General features: G+C 35.5%; 1 protein-coding gene across 13 annotated transcripts in view; it reads right to left on the bottom strand.

The window, feature by feature from the left end:
• The window catches only part of RAPGEF2 (Rap guanine nucleotide exchange factor 2), a 237,481-nt gene that overhangs the window by 60,043 nt on the left and 154,343 nt on the right, over positions 1–23,095 (bottom strand). The window lies entirely within an intron of this gene.

Below are 23,095 nucleotides of genomic sequence, written 5' to 3'. Positions count from 1 at the left end.
TATTTTTTCAGCGTAACAGTATTCATTCTTTTTGCACAACACCCAGTGCTCCATGCAAAACGTGCCCTCCCCATTACCCACCACCTGTTCCCCCAACCTCCCACCCCTGACCCTTCAAAACCCTCAGGTTGCCCCAACCTCCCACCCCTGACCCTTCAAAACCCTCAGGTTGTTTTTCAGAGTCCATAGTTTTAAAGGCAACGTGATAGAGAAGACTTGTTATCAAGATAAAGTTATACACATGACTATTTCACATGGCTTTCTGTCCAAAAATAAACCTTTATGTGTTAGAATTAGCTACTGAGATATGATAGTGACCCAGCCCTCACCCGAGGGCAGAAAGGCCACTCTCATGTTTTGGGGGTTGGTAACATAAATGAATCATAAACTTCGTTGGCTACAGTTGGGTAAATTATAATCTATCTAAAATCTAATTCCTACACTTCTGACAGAGTGATAATTTGCACACAAATAGAGTACCTATTACCCTCTATTGAGGAAAATAACCAAAACTAGTAAATTGACTTTTTTTTTGGTTTTTTTTTTATTCAATATGTATTTTTATTTTTTATTTTTTTTTCCATTTTATTTATTTTTTCAGCGTAACAGTATTCATTCTTTTTGCACAACACCCAGTGCTCCATGCAAAACGTGCCCTCCCCATTACCCACCACCTGTTCCCCCAACCTCCCACCCTTGACCCTTCAAAACCCTCAGGTTGCCCCGTCAATTTACGACGTGGATGGAACTAGAGCGTAAATTGACGTTTTTAAGCAAATTCTTTTAGAAAGCCTTTTCTACTAGATGTTGAAAGAAAGCACTGAACAGAAGGAATCTATGTGACCTGTACTTTAAAACAGAAAAGTAGAATCCTTTAAAATGATGAGAAAGTGTATGAACTATTTAGGTATCATATATTTCAAAATGCAAGGCTGTGCCCCATTTTTTTCAGAGAAGGCAATAATAAAAACACCTGTATACGAGTTCCTTTGTGCCAGGCCCAGATCTAAGTACTTGCAGATATATCAGGTTATTTAACTCTTTGGACTCTCTTATGAAGTAGGTGTTATTATGACCATTTTAAATGGGAGGTAACTAAGACACAGAAAAGTTAAGTGATCTGTACCAAGATCATGTAGTGAAAAGGCGGGAAAAGAAAGATTCCAGCTCTGGACATCTGGCTCTAGAGCACACACATTTAAGCTTTAAATTTAATATATTTATTAATTTAGTAGCTGACCTGAAAACTCATGGATACTAATGAAATGGTCAAATGGCTGCTTATATCACTAATTAATATAGTTTCTTGTGCAAATTCTAATATCATACAGAAAAATACTAATTTGAAATAATTTTCACTCTAACATTCATAAAATCAATTTATTAAAACTTTACATCTGCTTCCTAACAATTTTCATTTCTTCTACATTGTTTGAGACGTTACTTTTTTGAGTCTATATGTGATAATATCCATTAGTGAAGTTGATTTTTCATTTGTCCTACAGGTTCTTTATAAAGTTGTTTACTATATACTTTATAAACTCATCTTTTAAATATTATGGCAGGGTGCCTGGGTGGCTCAGTCAGTTAAGCATCTGCCTTCAGCTCACGTCATGATCCCAGGGTCCTGGGATCGAGTCCCAGATTGGGTTCCCTGCTCAATGGGAAGCCTGCTTCTCCCTCTCCCACTCTCTGCTTGTGTTCCCTCTCTCGCTGCCTCTCTCTGTCAAATAAATAAAATCTTAAAAAAAATTTTTTTAAATAAAATATTATGGCAATATCCAGTACTTGCCATTTGAGATCACACATCCAGGAATCATTATTAAATCTGTGTAAAATGTAAAGCTTCTTTAACTCCTTTATACCAGTTCCATCATTTGATGCTTATAAGCATTCCAAGCTAGCACTGCTTGAGGTCACTGCTGCATTATGTTCCTTATTGAAGAGTATTTTAAAAATTTTTTAATGTAAAATAAATTAAGAGAGAACCTCATAAAATAAGCGAGGAGAGCAACTCCTTTTCTGGTACTTGCCTGATATATAATTTTCCTAATATTTGATCATCAGAAAAAAATTATGCACACACATAAAGACTTAGGTATATGTTAGTCAACGGATTTCATCATCTTAAAGGAAGACACCTGGCATAGTGAGGGAAGTTCTATAATTACTATCAGAACCAATGAAAATTTGTCATCTGAAAGATAGCTATATTTTTTCAAAACGAAAATGTTTATGTGGAACCTAAAATAAAACAAGCGGTCTATAGAGTTTTCCTCAGAAATACTGAGATAGTTGATAAATGATCATGATATAGGGCCAAATGAAATGTCCTGCAGCCCTATTAAGACACACAATTTTATGATGGTTTAAGAGACAGTCACTCCATTCTCATTCCACCTCCCCATCCCACTCCCCTGCACAACATATAATCCCTTCTTCTTTTCAATTTATTTGCTATCATCAATAATGATGATTTGAACTGCACACAACTGATCTGAAAAGCACACATTCCTCCAAGGGATTCCAAGAGAAAAAAAAAACAAAACACAAGCCTAGATCTCTCAATCCAAGAAATTGTCAATAAAATACATGGCAGCTGCGGGCACTGAGTCAGGTAATTTTAACATCATCTTCTCAGTAGCATTCCACTATTTAAGTATAGTGCATTTTGTCTTCATGTTAGTAATAACGACAGCCACTATTTGGGGGGGGGTATGTACTGTGTAATGAGCAAGGATCTCAGTATTTGATATCTACTTGTTCTAATACCTGTAAAAAGTCCAGATGCTGCTGAAGAGACAGAAGCTCAAACAGCTCAAGTGACTTGTCCAAAGCCTCCAGGTAAGAGGCTCCAAAATCTCCACCCTTTTTACTTTGTACCCTAACTCTAGATTTTTACTATTTAAGGCCATATTCTAACCCAATCTTTGCACCTATCTTCTCCCTTATTTAAACGGTAAATGCCTTAAAGGAACTTTATACTAATATAAGAACAGCTTTATTTTCTAATGTGAAAACCAGCCCAATAAATACACTTTTTAGCAAAATTAGTGATTATCCCCACGGTAAAACTTATAATCTCTTACAGTTGCTAAAACTTGAGTCCTCAGTCTCTTGTTTTCCAGGACAAAGGGGGACCAGTGCTATGGAAGTAGCAGTCTCTGGAGAGGTTGAAAAGTTGCTGGTAATACCAGAAACCAACTTCTGCAACCAATTAGACAACAAACTCTGATGAGCTCCAAAGGGACTATGCTTAGTTATCCCAGCTGTAAAAGTGCTCAAGGGAGTATGGAGTTAGGGAAATGAGTGTTTAAAGTCAAGGAAAAAAGATTCCCAGGGGATCTACGGAGAACCTTAAGCTGCTTTCTTTTTTAATAAAATAAATAGTTGGTTTGGGGAGAAAGCCTCACACAAAATTAAAAACATTAACCTACAAGTAGCTCTTAACTCTTTAGAAGTTGCACAAGCTACCACACATCCAAATGCAAAGGTACTAACGTTTCTAGACAACAAAATAACATAAAATGTCTGAGACTGGCTAGTTATTCAGCAGTGTTCTCCCTTCCAGGAAACACAGCTGGACCACATTTCCCAGCCTCCCTTATAGTTACATATGTGCCCATTTAAGTGAGTTCAAGCCTTACAAGTATGGACAAACACCAGCGATACATGCCATTTCCACACGTTACTTATAAAAACCTTAAGACTGTCAAGATCTTCCCCACTCCATCAAAACAGTCTCTGTTGGACAACAACAGAAGCTTTGTTCTGAGGGTTAGACAACTGAGCCACAAAATAGAGGGGACTGGATCCCTAAAACACTGCTTATAAGGGAACTATCCACCAAGTAATCAATCAAGAGTACTTGCTTTAGGGGCACCTGGGTGGCTCAGATGAAGCCTCTGCCTTCAGCTCAGATGAAGCCTCTGCCTTCAGCTCGGGTCATGATCTCAGGGTCCTGGAATCGAGTCCCGTATCGGGCTCTCTGCTCGGCAGAGAGCCTGCTTCCTCCTCTCTCTCTCTCTCTGCCTGTCTCTCTGCCTACTTGTGATCTGTCTGTCAAATAATCTGGAATCGAGTCCTGTAACGGGCTCTCTGCTCGGCAGGGAGCCTGCTTCCTCCTCTCTCTCTCTCTCTGCCTTTCTCTCTGCCTACTTGTGATCTGTCTGTCAAATAAATAAATAAAATCTTAAAAAAAAAACAAACAGTACTTGCTTTAGATTTCATGCAAAAGAGAAATAAACTTCTACTGTGTTTGAGCCATTATGTTTTGTTTGGTACAAAGGCTGGCATTATCTTAACTCATATAAATACATTATCATTAACTCACATAAATAAATGTAAATAATTCATATACATTGTCTTAACACATATGTATATCTTAACTCATATACTCAGTGAGACCTATTTGTGAAAAATCTTCCACAATGAAATTCTAAATCCCTTAAGGAGAAGTAGGTAGTGTTCTGAAAATATCTTGACCTCATAGTACTATGTCCAATTTGGATAAAATAAACATTAGAGTTCTTCTACCTATTCAAACACATTTATTGAAAACCCATTTTATGTTAGTATACCAGACACTATTCTAAGTTTTCCAGCTATTGGAGTAGGAAAGATCAACTACCCGCTCTCATGGATCTTACAACTAGTGGGTGGAGACGAACAATAAAAGGATAATGAAGAAAACTGTCAAATAATGATAAGTGCTGCATTCAACAAAGATTAAACAAGATGTATTATGCTAAGTGAAATAAGTCAGAGAAAAACAAATATCATATGATTTCACACACACATGGAATTTAAGAAACAAAACGAACAATTTTGGGGGGAAAAAAGAGAGAGAGGCAAACCAAGAAACAGACTCTTAACTACAGAGAATAAACTGTTGGTCACCAGAGGGGAGGTGGGTGGGGGGGCGGGTGAAATAGGTGATGGGGATTAAGGAGGGAACTTTGATGAGCCCCAGGTGTTGTGTGAAGTGTTGAATCAGTATATTGTACACCTGAAACTAATAACTAATATCGTCATACTGTTAACTAATTGGAATTTGAATAAAAATTAAAGAGAGACACACACACACAGAGGACTGATGTGATGAAGAGTCATAGGATAGCCAGGGAAGATCTAAGATGTGATACTGAGATGAGAAAATTACTTTTTATATTTTCACTTATTTTCTAAAGAGATAGTTCCAATTATAATATTTTGCTAGATATATATATAATATAGATGTATAGATGTGTGTTATGTGTATTATTAGATAACATAGCACACATCTACATATATATATTATACATATAAACAGACATGCATATGTGTATGTACATACTTTACATATAACACATACATTACCTTCCATATATTTTTAGAATATACGTTATGTCTGCCTTTGTGTAAAAGATAAGTCTAGTACATCTCTAAGTCAAAGGAATATAATTATTAAACATTTTATTAAAGATTCTTAGCTATTCATACAACTTAAAAACAAAATCAACTAAGTATCATAGTACCTTATGAATCAAAGACAGTATAAAATATATTTGGATTTGTTCAGTGCCCTATGAGTGGGCGACTACTAATATCTGCTCACATTACACAACACAAATATTATATGATGGGAATACAAGTCTTCAAAATAACTACTTGTTCTCAAAAATATTGCTGAATAAATTAAATGGAAAATTAAGTCTAAAACCCACCTACTTGTAGTCAACTGATTAAAGTACTCAAAAATGTCATTGAATGGATTGACTGCTTAAGAAAAATTAAATTAAAATTTATGTTGTAATCTTTTAAAAATAGGAATTAATGAACCTTCATTTCCCTAAAAGCTCAGATACACTCAAAATCCTTGATTCCACAGACTTTATATCTTAGCATTTGTGTGTGGTAGTAGGAAGTTGGGGTGGGAGAATGACCATCAAACAAACAAGAGTATGTCACACAGAGTTAAGGGAATTAAAAACTAATAAAATAGGATACAGGATATAGAGGGTAGAAGGTCTCACTGCTAAGATAACATTTCAAAGACCTTGATGGAGCAAATGCCTGAAACCTACAGATACATAATGGGGAAACAGGACATCAAGAGCACAAGTCAAAGGCAGGGGTGGCCTTGGTATGTTTTAGGAGTAGGTAGAAAGTTAGTGAAAGCCCTCAGAAGACCAGAGGGTATTAGTACAGAGAGATATTCTATGCTGAAATCATGTAGGAAAGCTATGGTAATGATTTTGGATTTTATCCTGAGTGACACGGGAAGCCAATGGAGGGTTTTGAGCACTCAGAATATATGCATCATGAATTTAAAACATTTTCCCAAAGTGATGTGAATATATATTATTTTTTTGTGAATATATATAACTTTTAATAAATATTTATGAATAATTCCACATGACTTAAACAGAAAAAGATGTTTATTACAGCTTATATCGAGGCCGTCAGCAAACAAGGGCATCGTAGTTGTCTTGATGGATACACCACAGGTTGTGTGACTCAGCTGTAAAGCTGTGTCCATTCTAAGTTATCGTTCGTGGGTACAATGGCTATATAACTTAATTTACTGGAAATCCCACCCAATTTATCTGAGACACACATGCACACAACAGAGGAAATGACTTTGATTTTAATCGACACCTCAGATCCTACCTCTCTAATGGTTCATGTCTAGATTTCATTCAAACACTACAGCACAACTGCTACTTCTCCAGAGATGAGTATTACAACTTAGCTAGACAATAATCTCTAAATCAAAAAATAATTACATGTTATCCCTCTTAATTACTAACAAAAATAGTAGGTATTAATTTTATGTGTCTAGTGTATCACTTTTTCCTTTTACTTCAAAGATAAAGATAGTCATTTCAGTATTTATTTCCAAGGACTTCAGTGCTAAGACATTTAATTTAATGTTTTATTGTCAAAGGCTTTATGTGTCAACCTGGAACACCAGATAATTTCACTACTCTAGCTCTGTCTGGAGGGCACTGTGGGAGAACTGACTGAACACTGGCGGTGCATTACTCATTGTCCAGGGTCAGCAGAAACACATACTGCATAAATTGCAAGAAGTCGATCAGATTTTTCTTTTTCCTTCATCTTTCCTTTTTTTTTTTTTTTTGTTTAGACTAGTAAGCCTTAGACACCATATTATCAAATGAATAGTTTGAATTACTAAGACACAGTCAAACACACGTTACCTCATAAGGAGACTCCTTCCTAATACCCTCATTTCTGTCAATGCTCCAGCATTTTTCATGACCTTCTCAGTCATCTGCAAAGATTTATTTACATAATCAATTGAGCGACTCTCTTAGAAAGCACATTCTTCCTAAATTAACACCAACATTTAGTACTCTACCAGTCCATTAAGCTTTTACTTTCCTCAAACTTCAACTACTTTCTCTGAACTTTTCTGTTAAGTGTGTACGTGGATGCGTATTAATTTATTACCCCAAGTTTAAATCAGGAAAATAGAATAGCATTAATCAAGATGCACTTAGGGAATCTTATGACTTGTTTAATATAATCTGTGATGTCAGTGCATGTGTGTATGCGTGTACACGCACACAAACAAGCACTTAATAATTTGAACATGTCTTTAGATATAAACAGTTTAAATTTCATAACCTGGAAGTTACACAGCCTAAACCTTCAGCAAAAACAAGAAGTTATAAAATGAGCCACGCCTGCAGTGACAACACTGTGCCAGGGGATTTGCAAATACTATCCCAGCTCCCTCTGGTGTTCCCGCGCCACCAGGGTCCTCCCTGCTACTGCTTTCAAGTCTTTCTGACCCCCCCCCCTTCAATCTCTTCTCCATGTTGCAGCCATGTAAACTTTTAAAAGATGACAGAAAAATACACACCTGATCTTGTCATTCCCCTGCCACAAATCTTTTAGTGGCCTCTTCACCCTCAGGAAAGTGTTTACACTCCTAAGCACTGCACCACTGGCTTCTCCTCCTGATCTTTTCACACACCTCTTTCCCACCGTCTGTACTCCATCTCTGAAGCTCTTCAGGGTTATTGGAAAGTCAGACTCTGTAACTGTCTCTGGGTCTTCACTGTTCTCTCCTCCGAAGAACGCTCACCACCCTAAAGGCTGGCTAATTCTCTGAACTCTCCTCATGGAGGTGAGAAGGTCCTGTAATATGCTCCTGTGACACCGAGAATGTCACCTAGGACAGAACTTAACCACAATTTACAATAGTTGCTGATTTAACTCTCTAGGTGAGTCCAAAAGGGAATATGTCTGCCTTTTTCATTCCTCTTTCCCTTGCTTTGGAGTGCCTAAGCTATTGTCGGCACTTAATACTTGCACAAACCACAGATCTATTAACCCTAGTTTTGAGCTGAAGACACTGCGGCTGAGAGACACTGAGCAAGGACTATCTCTTGCCAATGTTCTCTCCCTTCCCAATTCCACAGTCACCCCTTGCTACCAGCAATTATACGTAGGCTCACCAGAATAAAATGAAAAGACAAGGAATAGAAGAGGGATGGAATTATACTAAATCTAGGCCAACAGTAACTATAGCTAACCATTATATTTAGTTTGGATTTCCTAGAAGTCAGGACAAAAGCCTCTGGGCTAAAAAATTTTTGAATTTCTATCCATACAGATTCCAAAAAAGGAGACTGGGAGATGAAGAGTGTTGGAATTCTACTTCAGAACTGTAAGGTTAATTCACCTACCTAATTATTTAAAAAGTATTTACTGACTTGCTTCAGTGAACCAGGCATTGCTACACGGGAGGGAGCTAGTTATATGGCAATGACTGGGCCTGGGAAAGTCCCTGATCCCTAGAATTTACATTTCTAGAGACAGGAAGGGATTGAGGGTGGAAAAGCAAGAAAAATAACAATAAACAAAATGACTTTAGATATCAGCAAGTACCATAAAAACAATACTAAAAATGTAGGGTGATGTAATGCACAGTGGTGGTTGGGAACAGGGAGGCTATCTTATCTATTTTATTTTCAGGGAGGTTATTTTATTTTAATTTTAAAGATTTTTATTTACTTACTTTACAGACAGAGAGAGATCACAAATAGGTAGAGCAGCAGGCAGAGAGAAAGGGGGAAGCAGGCTCCCTGCTGAGCTGAGAGCCCAATGCAGGGCTCTAACCCAGCACCCTGAGATCATGACCTGAGCCAAAGGCAGAGGCTTAACCCACTCAACCACTAAGGGGCCCCTCAGGGAGGTTATTTTAGATCAGGCAACCTGGAAAGATAGCTCTGAGAAAATGATGTTTGAGATGATGGATGAATAAACACAAAGGATCTAGCCAAACAAGGGTGGGGGAGAGCTTTACAGGTGGAGGGGATCTCAAGGGCAAAGACCTTAAGGTGGGAAGAACCTAGGAATGTTCAAGAAACAGAAGTCCAAGATGACTGGGTGGGGAAAAATGATAATGCTTGAGGGGGAAAGTAGTAGAAAATGAAGTCAGAAAAGCAGGGAACTATTCCTGCTAAAAAGTAGGCTTTTTAAGGACAATGGGAAGACACTGGACTTTTTAAATAAGCAATTGACAAGATCAGTTAAGCTTCATAAGATCTTTCTAGTAGGGGTGTTGGGGAGGGAGAATGGATTCTAAGAGGTTGGAATGGAAGTAGAAAGACAAGTTAGGACAGAGTGAGGCATGCCATCTAGGTTACTGCAAAAAAAAAAAAAAGGGGGGGCCTTTTAAAACCTAACCTGTGATACTTACAGGGGTCTCTGCAATCAACTGTTTAACTTCTTCAGAAGATTAAAAATTCTATCTAAAGTACCATACAGGCAATTACTTATGCGGCACAAGTTGCTACAATACTTTAATAATTAGTTCTGACCTCCTGTACAGAACTAATGTGCCTAAAAGATTTCCAGGGAAAAAGGGGTCAAAGTACAAAAATATTCAAGTTATTTCAGTAACAATTTATTACATATTTTAATAAAATGAATACTTATTTTGACAAAGCACCTAACCAGAGAGTAGCATTAGGAGGTCATAGTTTATAATATGAATTATAGAAAGAATACATAGCTAGTCCCAAGCAGTCTGTGTGACTCAAGAAAATCATTTAAATTCCTTGCAACTCAATTTCCTCACCAGTGAAGAACAGACATAATAAGGTCTGTCTTGCCTACCTCACAAGAAAGCTGTGAGAATGAATGGAAGATAAATGTAAAAGAATTCTAGTAATACAAAGCATTACACAAATGCAAAGTTGTGTGTGAAAGTACACTGACAGACCTGGAGGATTTTTAGGGGTTCATTTAACACAATCTCATTTCACAGTTGTAGGAACTGATGTCCGAGAAGGTGAATTAGCACGGCACTGTAACAGCAGAATCCTGTTCTGACTTTTATGTAAAAGAAAAAATTAATTTGAATACTTTCCAAATTCTCTATAATATAAATCTTAGCATTAATTTTTTTAAACAAGTCTTCTGAAGAACACAAAAATACTGAAAGGGAACAGTAACTTGGAATTCATTATTAATGGTGTATGATGTTTATATAAATCAAAAATAAAGTAGGATTAATTTAATCTCAATGCCAAATTATGGGCACATATTTATGGACACAAATTATGTGTCTTAGAACATGATTGTTCTCTGAAAAGCATGTAACTTTCATAATGCTAAATGTTCAAGGTCTTTACATGTTAAGGACACAAGCAAGTAACTTTACCTGGTTTTTGATGTTATATTGAAGACCTTCAAAGACTGTTTAATGTTTAATGCATATTAATATTCTTTCTAAATAGTAGGTCTCAAACTTCTTATTATCTAAAATTCCTAAATAGCTTATACCAGACTTTTTTGCTGCTTAAGTCATTATTTCCATATTTCTTGTAAATGTTAAAGAACTGCATGACTTACTATAACAAAATTCTGATAGTTAATGTTAATCCTAATTTATCATTAGAATTGCTACTATAAATATTGAGGGAGGGGTTGATGCATGCTGGCTCCAACTTTACACCCTACTCAGTTTCATCTAAGTTTATCTAGCCATGGGGGGGGGGGGGATCTTCCCAAGGTGAAACAATTATCCACTGATTCTGAACTTAATAACATTTGCCTTTACCTGAGTTTTTGTGCTTTTTATCAATTCATCTCTTATACAATCAATAAATACTTATAAAATGGCTGAGATCTGAGAGTCAAGCATCTGGCCACATTAAGATCACGGGAAATGGAATTCAGGCAAAAAAACAACTACAGGAAAGAGTCCATGGCTTGGTCTGTTAAATGAACAAAAGGAGGATCATGGCAGTTGAGGTGGAGTGGATTGGGAAAGCAGAACAAGAAGAGGGAAGAGCAAGCCTCAGCTGCTTCATACACAGCCCTGTAGGGAGCACAGATTTTGTTCCACATGCAATAGGGACTTACTAAAGAGTTTTAAAAGAAATGACATGGTCTAGTCATATTTTATAAGATAAATCAGGCTCTGTGAAATGGCAAGATTTGAAATAAAGGGAACAGTGGGAGTCAACTGGAATAGTCCAAGTGAGATAATGGTAGCCTGGATCCAGATGATAATGGAAATGGAGAGAAAAAGCATGAATTCATGATTAGAAGGGTAGAATACATAGGATTTGATGAAGAATAATGAGTTTGGGGCAAAGTGAAGGACCAGAGATAATTTGTAACTTCAGGGCTTCCATATCTTTTTTTTTTTTTTTTTTTTTTTTAAAGATTTTATTTATTTGACAGAGAGAGATCACAAGTAGGCAGAGAGGCAGGCAGAGAGAGAGAGAGAGAGGGAAGCAGGCCCCCTGCTGAGCAGAGAGCCCGATGCGGGACTCGATCCCAGGACCCCGAGATCATGACCTGAGCCGAAGGCAGCGGCTTAACCCACTGAGCCACCCAGGTCAGGGCTTCCATATCTTAATGGATGCTAATGTCAAAGATGACGAGTTGAGGAAAACTAGAGAACCACAGGTATCTATGGCCTACTTGATTAGGTAGTTGGTTGGGTTTATTTCTTGGTGGTGGCTGGGAGAACCCTCAGGAGTTATATTTTGGTCATGTCAAATGTGAGTTGACAACATCTACAGTGATATATCCAGTGGGTAATTGAACATATGGTTTTGGATTTTATTATAATCAACCAGTGGATGTCTGGTTTAGGGGGAAATTTTTGTAAGACTTTTTACCTGCTCATTAAGCATTAACATGTTAATATGCATAAAAATAATAAATAATGGTCAAGATGATTATGATGATGAGGAAGAGAATATTTTGATTTATACTGTAATGGGATAAAGATTCTTGAAATCAACAAACAGATGGGGTAATGAGATACAAGGTCCCATTTTCTCTCCCTTCTGTTTAAGGCATTAATATAAAAGTGTTAGATACACACTAGCAAAAAATTTAAAAAGTAGCCTCGCAGGAATGTAAAATAGAAATTCACTTATAAAGTAAAGTTAGCTTAAACATTCTAGAATTTTGCTCACAGAATCTTTTAAAGAACTTGAAAAATACCTAGTACCTCCTCCAAATGTATAAACCTAGTAAAAGTTCAGTTGAACTAAATGTTTATCATTTGACTTAATGTACCTTTGTAAATAAAGTCTGTTCTTTAAATGCTTTCAGGATTAACAAACCTCCTGAGACAGAAATCTCCTTTCTTTTACAACTTAAGAGAACTCACTTAAAGGTCATAATCAAGAAAAACTAAATAGTAACCAAGATACCAATAATAAAACACATCAAGCAAATCAGACATGATCTCTGATTTTTTTGTGTATCCTCTTCCCTTGAAGGCCATGGTCTGACATCCGTTATTCTCTGATGCTTATAAACTAGAGATCCTCATTTTGAAACAGATAGATGCATATCGTCATATATGACCAAACAAGGCTTATTCTGATGTGTTCTACCAACTACGGAAAACTGGGGAATAAGAAACGAAAAGTAAAGAGGTGGAAAATAATCTAAGGTCAAGGCAGAGAATAAAGATGTCTTAAGACATCTTTATTCCAAAGTGAATAACTGACTTAAATGGTGAAAGGAGGGGAAAAGTGATAAATACACAATTGTCAAGAATTCTATATATTCCACTTCATTATGCTTCAAATCTGTGAGATATTCTGAAGTGAATAGAACAACAACAGAAGATTTAATCACCTTTAATTCGGGAAAAGGGGAGTGAGGTATTGAAGTGAATGAATACCCGACAAGTCAGGTACTACATATGCCCATGAGGATACTCTTTGCTTATCTCAGAGCAAATGCCCCGCTCTGTGTATACATGTGGGTGTCTGTGGTGAGGGAGTGGGAGTGGGGGAGCAAGGATTAACAACATCCTTAATATTTCCAACCTAAATCCTGCCCAGGGTGGTTAGTTACCAGGTACCTTAAAAAAATTCTTGAAGTTTCAATTTCACAAGTCCTAAGGTTCCTCAGCATTATTTGTGTAAGAAGCTTATTATGTAAGTATCTCCCTTTAAGTCAGTGAGTGGTGAGACAAGAAAACACTTGCCTTACCTGAGAGCATGTTTAGTTGATACGGTAGTATATTATTGTGTTAGAAGGCGCCAGGTACCTTTCTTGGTTGATTTGAGGGAAACAACTCTGAAAGAACAATGGCTTTTCTGGCAGAAGTGCTAAGGGCTTTAGGAGAAGGATCCAATAAAGCCAGATTTAGGAGCTGTTAATACCACTTTTCGGTAAAGAAACTTTGGCCTAAAGTTGTTCACTTTTTCTAAATTGAAATGTGGATGATTTCATGTGGATGAGAAACAGCCTAACATAAAATATGTTGCACTTAGCATATAAGAATTTCAGTGTTAACACCTTTTTTGGCACAGATTGTCAATTTTTGTTGCACGCAAATTTGGGGAGGGGGGAGAATGAACTCATGACTTAAAAATCTGGCAACTGCTTGAATTTCACTGTAAAGAAGCATCATTAAGAAGCTAGGAATGTGAGTCACTTAATATCAGGCTTCAGCTAAATTCTTAAGTGGTTACATAACACCACTAATTTTTAAGATCAAGAAAGATTTTTTTTTTTTAATGTCAGGCTTTAGGATTTCCTTTTTCTGTTTTTCATACTACAAAAATGTCATGTCTGACCCTACTACTTATATTACTTATTGCTTTTTTTTTTTTTGAAGAATGAAACCTGTCCACATCTTCAGACAGCTGTCCATTATTATTATTATTATTAACCTGGCTCTCCAAGATCATATCTTTCTTTAGGCTTGGAAACTCATCTATGATAAAGCTTCATGTTTACAAAATAAGGTAAAACATGAGAAATTCTACTGCAATAGTTAAAATAGCACTAAAATCCTAGTTAGTTAACATATTATCAAATAAATGAAATAAAAATTAAAAACCATACTTTAAATCCTAGAAGCTTCACACCATGCAGATAACATGTTTGAATGAATAACAAAAGTTTTCACTCAAGCTTTGACATTTTGACATCAAGTAAATATAAATTTTAAATTCTAGAAAATGAATAAAGAGCACATATTTGAAAATTAATTTTAAAAATCATTTGAACTTCTATATACTTTCTCAAAATTAGCTGTAGTAAAATTAGAAAAACAAATATATAAGTTATATGTTTATTATTAATCAAAGGCACGCTTTTGTGAGAACAAGGAACACACACAACTAATATTAATTTGCTTAAGCTGTAAGAGCGTCTTTTCCCAGAATTCTAAAAAAGACGAAAAGAACCAGACAAAAGAAAATATTATCATAACTTAATATATATAACACTGTGTTTAGAGCAACAAGAAAGCAAATAACTATGTCCCTCTTACATGCTCAGCATTAAATTATCTTTCACAAAGCAAAGGGCTTTTTTTTTTTTTTTTTTCACCGAAAAGCAATATGTACAGTTAAGAGGTATAGAACTCCCACATCCCGGCCTTTAAAATTTTCTTCTTATAAGAAAGCAGCATTTATGAGCCCCATAATGACTATTTTAAATACCCTGAATCACATCACAATAGAAAAACACTGTAGCATAATATATAATGCCATATTTAAATATGACCCAAAATTCCATGCTTCTATAATCTATATTAAGTTGTGAGCAAAATAAAAGCATTTCTACCTTGATCGTTTCTCTAAGTAAAGGTTAACTGGAAAGGCCAACCTTAGGAAGAAATAGAATACATACCATGATATAGTCTCTTTCGTTAGAAAAGGCAAGAAGAACAGATTTAAATTAAGACTTGGTGTATAAAAGCTGAAAGCATAGAATTTGTATCCACATAATGAACTGATGTCTCCTCTAAAGACGTCAGATTGCTGTTCAGCTAAACTATCTAAAAATACCTCCTTGCAACACACACACACACACACACACACACACACGAAATGACTACAAAGACAGGTCTTACTAAGCAGCTCTACTTGCACAAAATCACTTAACAAGTGGGGAAAATTTTTAAAGTATTTAGGGAAAATTTAACGGGAATTTTTCATAGCAGCTATGATCTTTTATGAGCTATTTTGAAAACCAGTTCTTTTCTGTAAAAAGTAATTAATGAGGGATCTTCAAGTAAATCATAATTGGTCTAAGATGTCCAACAGAAACTCATGTTCTATGAACTTAAAACGAGATGAAGAAAGATAAAATCAACATCACTGTCAATATTCTATTTAAAAACCAAGAAAAGGGAAATTTTCTGGCTGGGAAAGTGGGAATCAAATTCATGGATGCCACTGTACGCCAGGCCCTGTGCCACATACGTAATCCCCACAACCAACCTATGAAGTAGGCATCGATAACAGCACTTTACAGACCAGGAAAAACGGTTCAGACATTTAACGAATCTGCTTAATGCCACACAGCTACTAAGAAAAGGGTTCCAATCCACAGACAAATGATTCTGGAGTATTATAATCTAACATCAATACCTGACATTCACACAGGCTGTAGAGTCTGCAGATTCTGAAAACATTAACTTTTTATATTTTTCTTATTTAAACCTCAAGATTTTTATCAGTAACACAGGGAGATTCTCAGTTCAGTCTTAGTATTATTTTGGTGAAGAAAATAATATGTGTAAAATAACTATATGTTAGTAAAGTAATAATATTAATAATTATATTATTTATAATATAAATATTAATAATTATATTAGAAAATATTACTAATATTAGTAAAATAATTTAACTATTACAGTAATCATTAATAAACTTCAAAACAAGGTTGAGAGGAAGACTGGCATTGTTATCATGATCTCCACTTTGAAGTGAGAAACAGAAATTTCAAGGAGTTAAATGACTTACCCAACAGTTGAGCAGCTAGTAAGCATCAGAACAAGGACTCAAAGTGAAGTCCTGGTATATAAAGTATTTTATTGTTCGACTATACAAAAACATACTTGGAATAGTTCCTTCCTATTATTATGCGGAAAGGTTCACAGCTGAAATAGGTATTTTCCTTTAAATATCCCTGTTAGGTACTTGAAAACGATATGCAATGAGCACGGTTAGTGAACAAGTTTTGCTACACTAGGACATTTCAGCATGCATCCTGTTTGTTCTCAGGTTCAGGGTAACACTTCAAAGCCACCCATTAAGTTTATTATAAACCAGTTGAAGGGAGTATCTTCCATAGCATCTGTGGATAGCACTTAGAGGAAGGAACAAAACAGAGAAAAGAAGTAATGTATATCCTGTGGCTAACAGAGCCACTAGTTGCTACAACATCTTGAGGGATGGTCTCTAATCCTGCCAACCACAATACCCCGCCCACCACCCTACTTCGCAGAGCATGGAGACTGACCCTAGGGCCATTACCGCTGCAAGAAAATCTTTTTTTTTTTTTAAAGATTTTATTTATTTATTTGGCACAAGTTGGCAGAGAGACAGGCCGAAGGAGAGGGGGAAGCAGACTTCCTGCTGAGCAGAGAGCCCAATGCGGAGCTTCATCCCAGGACCCTGAGACCATGACCTGAGGCTTAACCTACCAGCCACCCAGGTGCCCCAAGTAAAGTCTTCTTAATGCAAGGGAGTCCATAATCATCGGATCTCAGAATCCTGTTGTGGCTAGGTTAAAGCAGATTTTAACACAGCTTACTAAAAGGTGTAATATATCCCACAGTCCCAAGAATATGTGTTATAGGGATGGAGGTTAAAGAAATGCCAAAATTGTGACGAAGATGGACCTAACTATGATTTACTTACCTGTATTTTAAATGGCTAAGACAATGTTGCTAAATCTGTGTGGCTGAAAAAACTCTCTCATCTGGCTAAATGCTAAAATTAGCTCCTTATAAATTACTTATCTCACTAGAAAGAAATTAAGAGGGCAATCATATCACCCAAACAAGAAGTAAAAAAAAAAATCAGCATTCTTTTCTATATTCAAGTATAAAAATAGGATAATGTCAAAGACCTCTGAAGAACCATACAGATGGGAATCTCAGATATTTGTGGGGACACAGAAAAGGTTGAATTAACAAAAGAAAACTTTCGTGGGAAGAGTTAGAGTAATTCTTCAATATGAAATTACACTCTTGTAATTCTAGGCACACTTGAAGAAGAATAAAATGTATTTCTTTTATTTCCTTCAAGATTAAGGTAAACTTACTCTATATTTTATGGTAGGGCTGGTAATTACTACATCACACATATGAAACCCCTTTGAAACTTGCTAAAGAAAAATCCTAAAGTAGGGGGAGAGATATGACTGTTTTCAAACTTTCTGATGAGAATTATAATCCACAAGATACACAGAAAACAAGGAATTGGACCATCCTTGCAACGATGTACTGGAAGCCAAGTTTAGTATAGTACCCTCATGCAGCTTCCAAAAATAGATCTGCGTGTGCACAGGGCTGTTTGTGTTTGCGTGCACATGCATGCATGTACAAGAAAAGACTTCCACTGGCTCCACCATATATTAGCTGTATCACTTTGGAAAAGTTACTTAACCTCTCTATGCCTTGATTTCTTTGTGTATGAAAGGAGGACAATATACTTATATGGCTGTAAGGATTAAATGAGATAATATATGAACAGAATTTTGAACATTGCCTAGAACATAGGAAGCCTTCAATTTAAACTAATGGCATTATTACTATTACTTTTTTACTCTAATACTAAATTAATGAACAAAAGATTGCTTGCTGAATATGAGTATGGAACTGCAGAGGAAGAAAAGTGAATCAATGTAAGGACATGTCATCTAAGCAAATAGAAAACCTAACACAGTCTCATGATACATTTAATTTTCCTTACCTCCTGGTCAATGGAGGATAAATAGCCACCTTTAAAAACATAGGAACTTATTATGGGCCATGCATTACTCTAAGCACTTTATAGCTTTTACCTTGTTTAATCTTCACACAACCATATCATCTCCATTTGCAAATGGAGTCCACGTAATAGGGAAACTAAATAAATTAGCGAGGCTCACATAGCTAGTAAGTAGTGAAGCCAGAATATAAGTCCGAGTTCCTGGCCCTAGAGCCCTCCTCTGGCCACTAGGCTACAGTTCCTCCGTATGCCTTCTGTGTAACTTTCTTCACGAAGGTTACAACTGGCCAGATTACAGTTTTCATTATTTCATGTACAAGCTATTTCCTAAATTGGGTTATTTTTATAGCTAGAAAGTGAAACTACTCCTTGGAACCTAAGTGAGATTCCCTCTCTCCCATTCACTGCTAAGTTCTAAAAGCTCCTGTAGATCCCAAGGGTAGTTTTTAAAAATATACTTCAGCATTCAGTTCCCTTTAGGTAGAAAAGAGAGCTTCATATCAATTACAAGACTATAGTATAGAAACCAATATGGGAGCAGGGCATCTTCAGCTTCATTTCATCTTGGGCTTCTAGTTCTTCTATTAGATGACTCTGTACTGCTGCTTAAAACCTCCAAAATCTGTCTGCTGAAATGCCCTTATTTCTTACATCTGCTCATATCCACCAGGTGGGCTCCAGCTGCCCTCTGTTCATTCCCCCAGTAGGCCCCATACATAACACTAATGTGCATGTCAGCAGGTGTCTCTCCTGCTATTCTTCTGTGAGCAACTCTGAGATAGAAGCCAAGTCTTATTCACAAATAACAAAGACCAAATACAAAATACATTTTTCTGAAACCAGGGATTTTGTATATCTATATGTAGATATATGTATACAACTATATGTATACTATTAAACAAAATTATACCAGGTAGTATACTAATATTTTATGTCACTGATTCTAAGATACACAATTTCTCTTTATTTCAACATCTTCGAAACTAGGATCCATCTTAAAATCAACGAAAAGAAAATACCGGTTATTTAAAGCAAGGTGAATCAATCAATGGTGTCTTAGATTTGACGAGAAATTACATTTTCATTAAAATACACACAAATTTTTAAAGAAAATAATGTTAGGAAATTCTTGATCCATCCCGCCTGCTCACCTAATATAATTAGAAGAAATGATTTTTCAACTATGTCCAGACAGATAGAAATGGTCTGACTACTAGCTACACTCAAGAAAGACTTAAAGCCCATACTTCAGAAACCTAACTCATGAATGTCACAATCCCAAGTGGTACGCTGGCCACATCACTTTTTTCACTATATTCTACCATTAATGGCTTTCTAATTAATACCTGAATCCATAATATTGGGCCCAAACTCTTTGACCTGCCATTCAGAAGGCTCTACAGTCTGAGCCCTCTCTCACCAACGTGTGCACCTCCCACTGTCCCTCCACCTCAGCCAAGCTGATCTACACTCACTGTTCCTAGGCTGTGCACGAACACCTGATTCATTGCTTTAGCTCATTATGTTTGCCTTGCAAACATGCCTCCCAAATCCTTTTTTCTTCACATCTTGCTTATCTCTTGCCCTTATTTGTGGCACAATTCAAGTCTTATTTCCTTCTTTACAGACTACTCAAATTATACGTGACATTCTTGCTTGTGCACTCCTATGTATTTTTTGTCAATACTGCTCACCCAAGCACTTAAATATATGCAACCAGACGCCAAATCTTCAAACCATAGTTTTTAATCTCTTTTACAGAAATCTGGATAAAACTCACAAGAAAACATTCAATGTTTTCTTATTTTTGACATTTTATTCAGTTAATACTGAAAACACTTCTATTATTTGAGAAATACAATCTATATTCTCTTCTTCTATTCAAAGACAGTTTAATTGGTCTTGCTCTTTGAAAAAACCAAGAGACATTTAAGTTATCCATATCTCTTTTTCTAGAGCAAAAGTAATTTTTCATTTAATATCACTACTATCCACTTTTGCAATATTTGTTCTTTAACACACAGGCTTTAAATCTTATTCATACAAAGTTGTTAATTTTTTTCAGGGGGACAATAAGCAAACAGAATAATGAAGGGTAAAGAAATCTGGGAATATGCCCAACTAAAAGGAACACAAAAGGTTTCAGCAATAAGACATGATACACAGTGGAAAGAGAAAAGGACAGAAATGCCTTCACAGGTGTTTATATATTTTCTTCAGCTAAGCCATTTGAAACCTTTGTTTTTTTGACATTTTAATATCGACTTCCAGTATCTTAAAATTTTCCATAAACTTCAAGAAAGGCACAATGATATGAATACAATAAGCTTTATTAAAATCACATTTTGCATTTTTTCTCTTCCATATTTGGGATGGAGTCCTAACACTAATTAAGGAAGCTCTAAGTAAATAACTTTTTCCTCAAAATGTAAAATTTTACTATATATATACACATATTCTAATACATATCTATATATAATACATATTCTATTACATATCAATATATAATATATGGCAAACTTTGAAACTATAAAGTAGGCAAAGCAGTTTAGGATAGAAGATTCATACTAGTTATAGTGTGTCTCTTAAATCAGTTGTCCTTAAATACATTTTCTACATATATTTTGGGGGGAAGGAAAATCTAGAACAAATGCTATTACCACATTTTTTTTATTCTCTGGTATAATACAAATACGTCTGTAATAAGATATGTATTAAAATATACATTGAAAACTAATGATGTATAGTATGGTAACATAACATAATAAAACGAAATGTTACCAATGATTTTATCTGACTAGTAAAACTGATTCTTTTTCTGTCCTTGTCTTCAGCTGCTTTCTCTTCAATGAACATGTAAGTTATGTATTTTTTAAATTATAAATGATGCACCAAACTGATAATGCACACAAACCACAGGTTAAACTGCCACCTGAATAACCATAACACAAAGCAAATAAGCACCGAAAATTAGTTTACCTATTCAGAGGTATCCCTTCTAAAATAATTTTAAATTATTTTTATATTTAGGTAAATGTTATCTCTAGAGTAGCATAATTTTGACATTTGATTGTTTTTACAAATGAAATTAATTCAAACAAGAAACAGGAAACTTTATACATTAATACAATACAAATATAACATAAATGCCCATTTTTAATGGCCACTTAATACAAATCAAAGTATATTTTTAAGAAAACAACAAAGCATGAGATTAATTAGCCATAAAGAAAAAGTTAATTTCAGCCTTCACATCTCAATCACTGGAAACCGAGGCTGTAAGCTGTACTCCTCACTCAACTTCTGCCAACCTCCCCTGGCTTCCCCTTGCCCAGCCACTACAGATCCAGTGAATCCTTCTAAATCCTTATTGATAACTCTAAGCAATCTTCTCTTTCACTAATATTAAAAGTGCTATGCATTTCTCAGTTCCATAAAACCCAGAAAGACTACATGTCACAATATCCTCATTTACCTCCATATTTTTCCTGATTACTGAGAGGAAAAAAAAAAAAAAAGAGTGCTTTCATTTATTTGAAATAGTTCAGAGAGTAGAAATGTCTAGTTGAACCCATTCTGTTTCTCTAGGAGAACAGAGGCTATCAAGATTACAGTTGTAGGGCTTTTCTTATAGCCACGTTTTTCTTCATTTATTATGAAAGGCATCAAGTTGTGTACAGGCACTTAAACTTAGTGAAAAGTTGACCTACTGGAAATAATTCATTATAAGGTGCTCCCATCATAATCTGTGTTTTTAAGTTCTCTAATTAAAATTAGCCTTTACCAAAAAAATAAACCATACAGAATGTTAAATTCTAGCCTTTTCTATATACCTAAATTAGAAATGAGATTATGGGTTAATTACTTTTAATTACTTTACACAAACAACTACACATGCCTTAAATACATTCGTTTTATATATGTGTGTGTGTGTGTGTATATATACATACATATAAATAATGCATAGATATGTATTTCATTTTATAATCATTCCAAGTCAGTATATAAACCAATCATCCATTTCTCTAGAATTCATAAAAAAAGAATATGTATTTTAGTCTGAAAGGTGTTTTCAGACTATCACTTTATCAATCAACAAATGTAAGGTTAATCCATAACTAAGACATCTCTGAGATGAGCCTGTATAATGAACATGCAGTGTGATCTGGTGTACTGATATGGAATGAAGAGATTCAAAGTGCATGGGCAATATTTATAAAATGATTTAACATACTAAAGAAGCATTGATAAGTGGTTGACTGGTAAGTTATGCAGATATGACAGACATCATAGACTGTACAAATAAGATCCATCATTATATATTACATACATACACTAAATATATATGAGTAAAAGATAGAATACAACATAACTAACATAAAAGGCCTACGCTACAGGTTCTGTCAAGAAGAAGAAATGACAGAGGTTAACAACTGACTAGTTCTAGGTGGCAACGGTGTTTCTCTACTAACAAAAAAGGCAAGGACAGGAACCAAGAGCTTAAAAGGACTACCTGTATGGTGCACAACACTTCTGTGAGTGCATCATGTCTCTATGTGCTTTACAGTATAAATGTACATTTATGTTTTCTTAAATGCTTTTGTATGTGGTTCTTATCTGTGTTCCCCCAAAATGGGCACAATTATTTAAACAGTCCTCTGTAACTCCTACATCAGTACCAATAGCACTGGCATTTTAATACTGTAAATGGAAATAATCGCGAGCGTATGTCAGGTCTTCAAAAATAAATTTCATTTCTTAATGATCAAGAAAAATAAGGAGGTCAGAGAGAGCAAAGATCTTAGAACAAGGAAATTAACAGGGACCTGAAAGACAAACTTTCCTTTAAAACACTCACAAAC

The sequence above is a fragment of the Meles meles genome, chromosome 2, assembly GCF_922984935.1.
Source record: "Meles meles chromosome 2, mMelMel3.1 paternal haplotype, whole genome shotgun sequence".
Taxonomy (NCBI): Eukaryota; Metazoa; Chordata; class Mammalia; order Carnivora; family Mustelidae; genus Meles; species Meles meles.
This window is presented reverse-complemented; position numbering and strand designations above follow the sequence as displayed.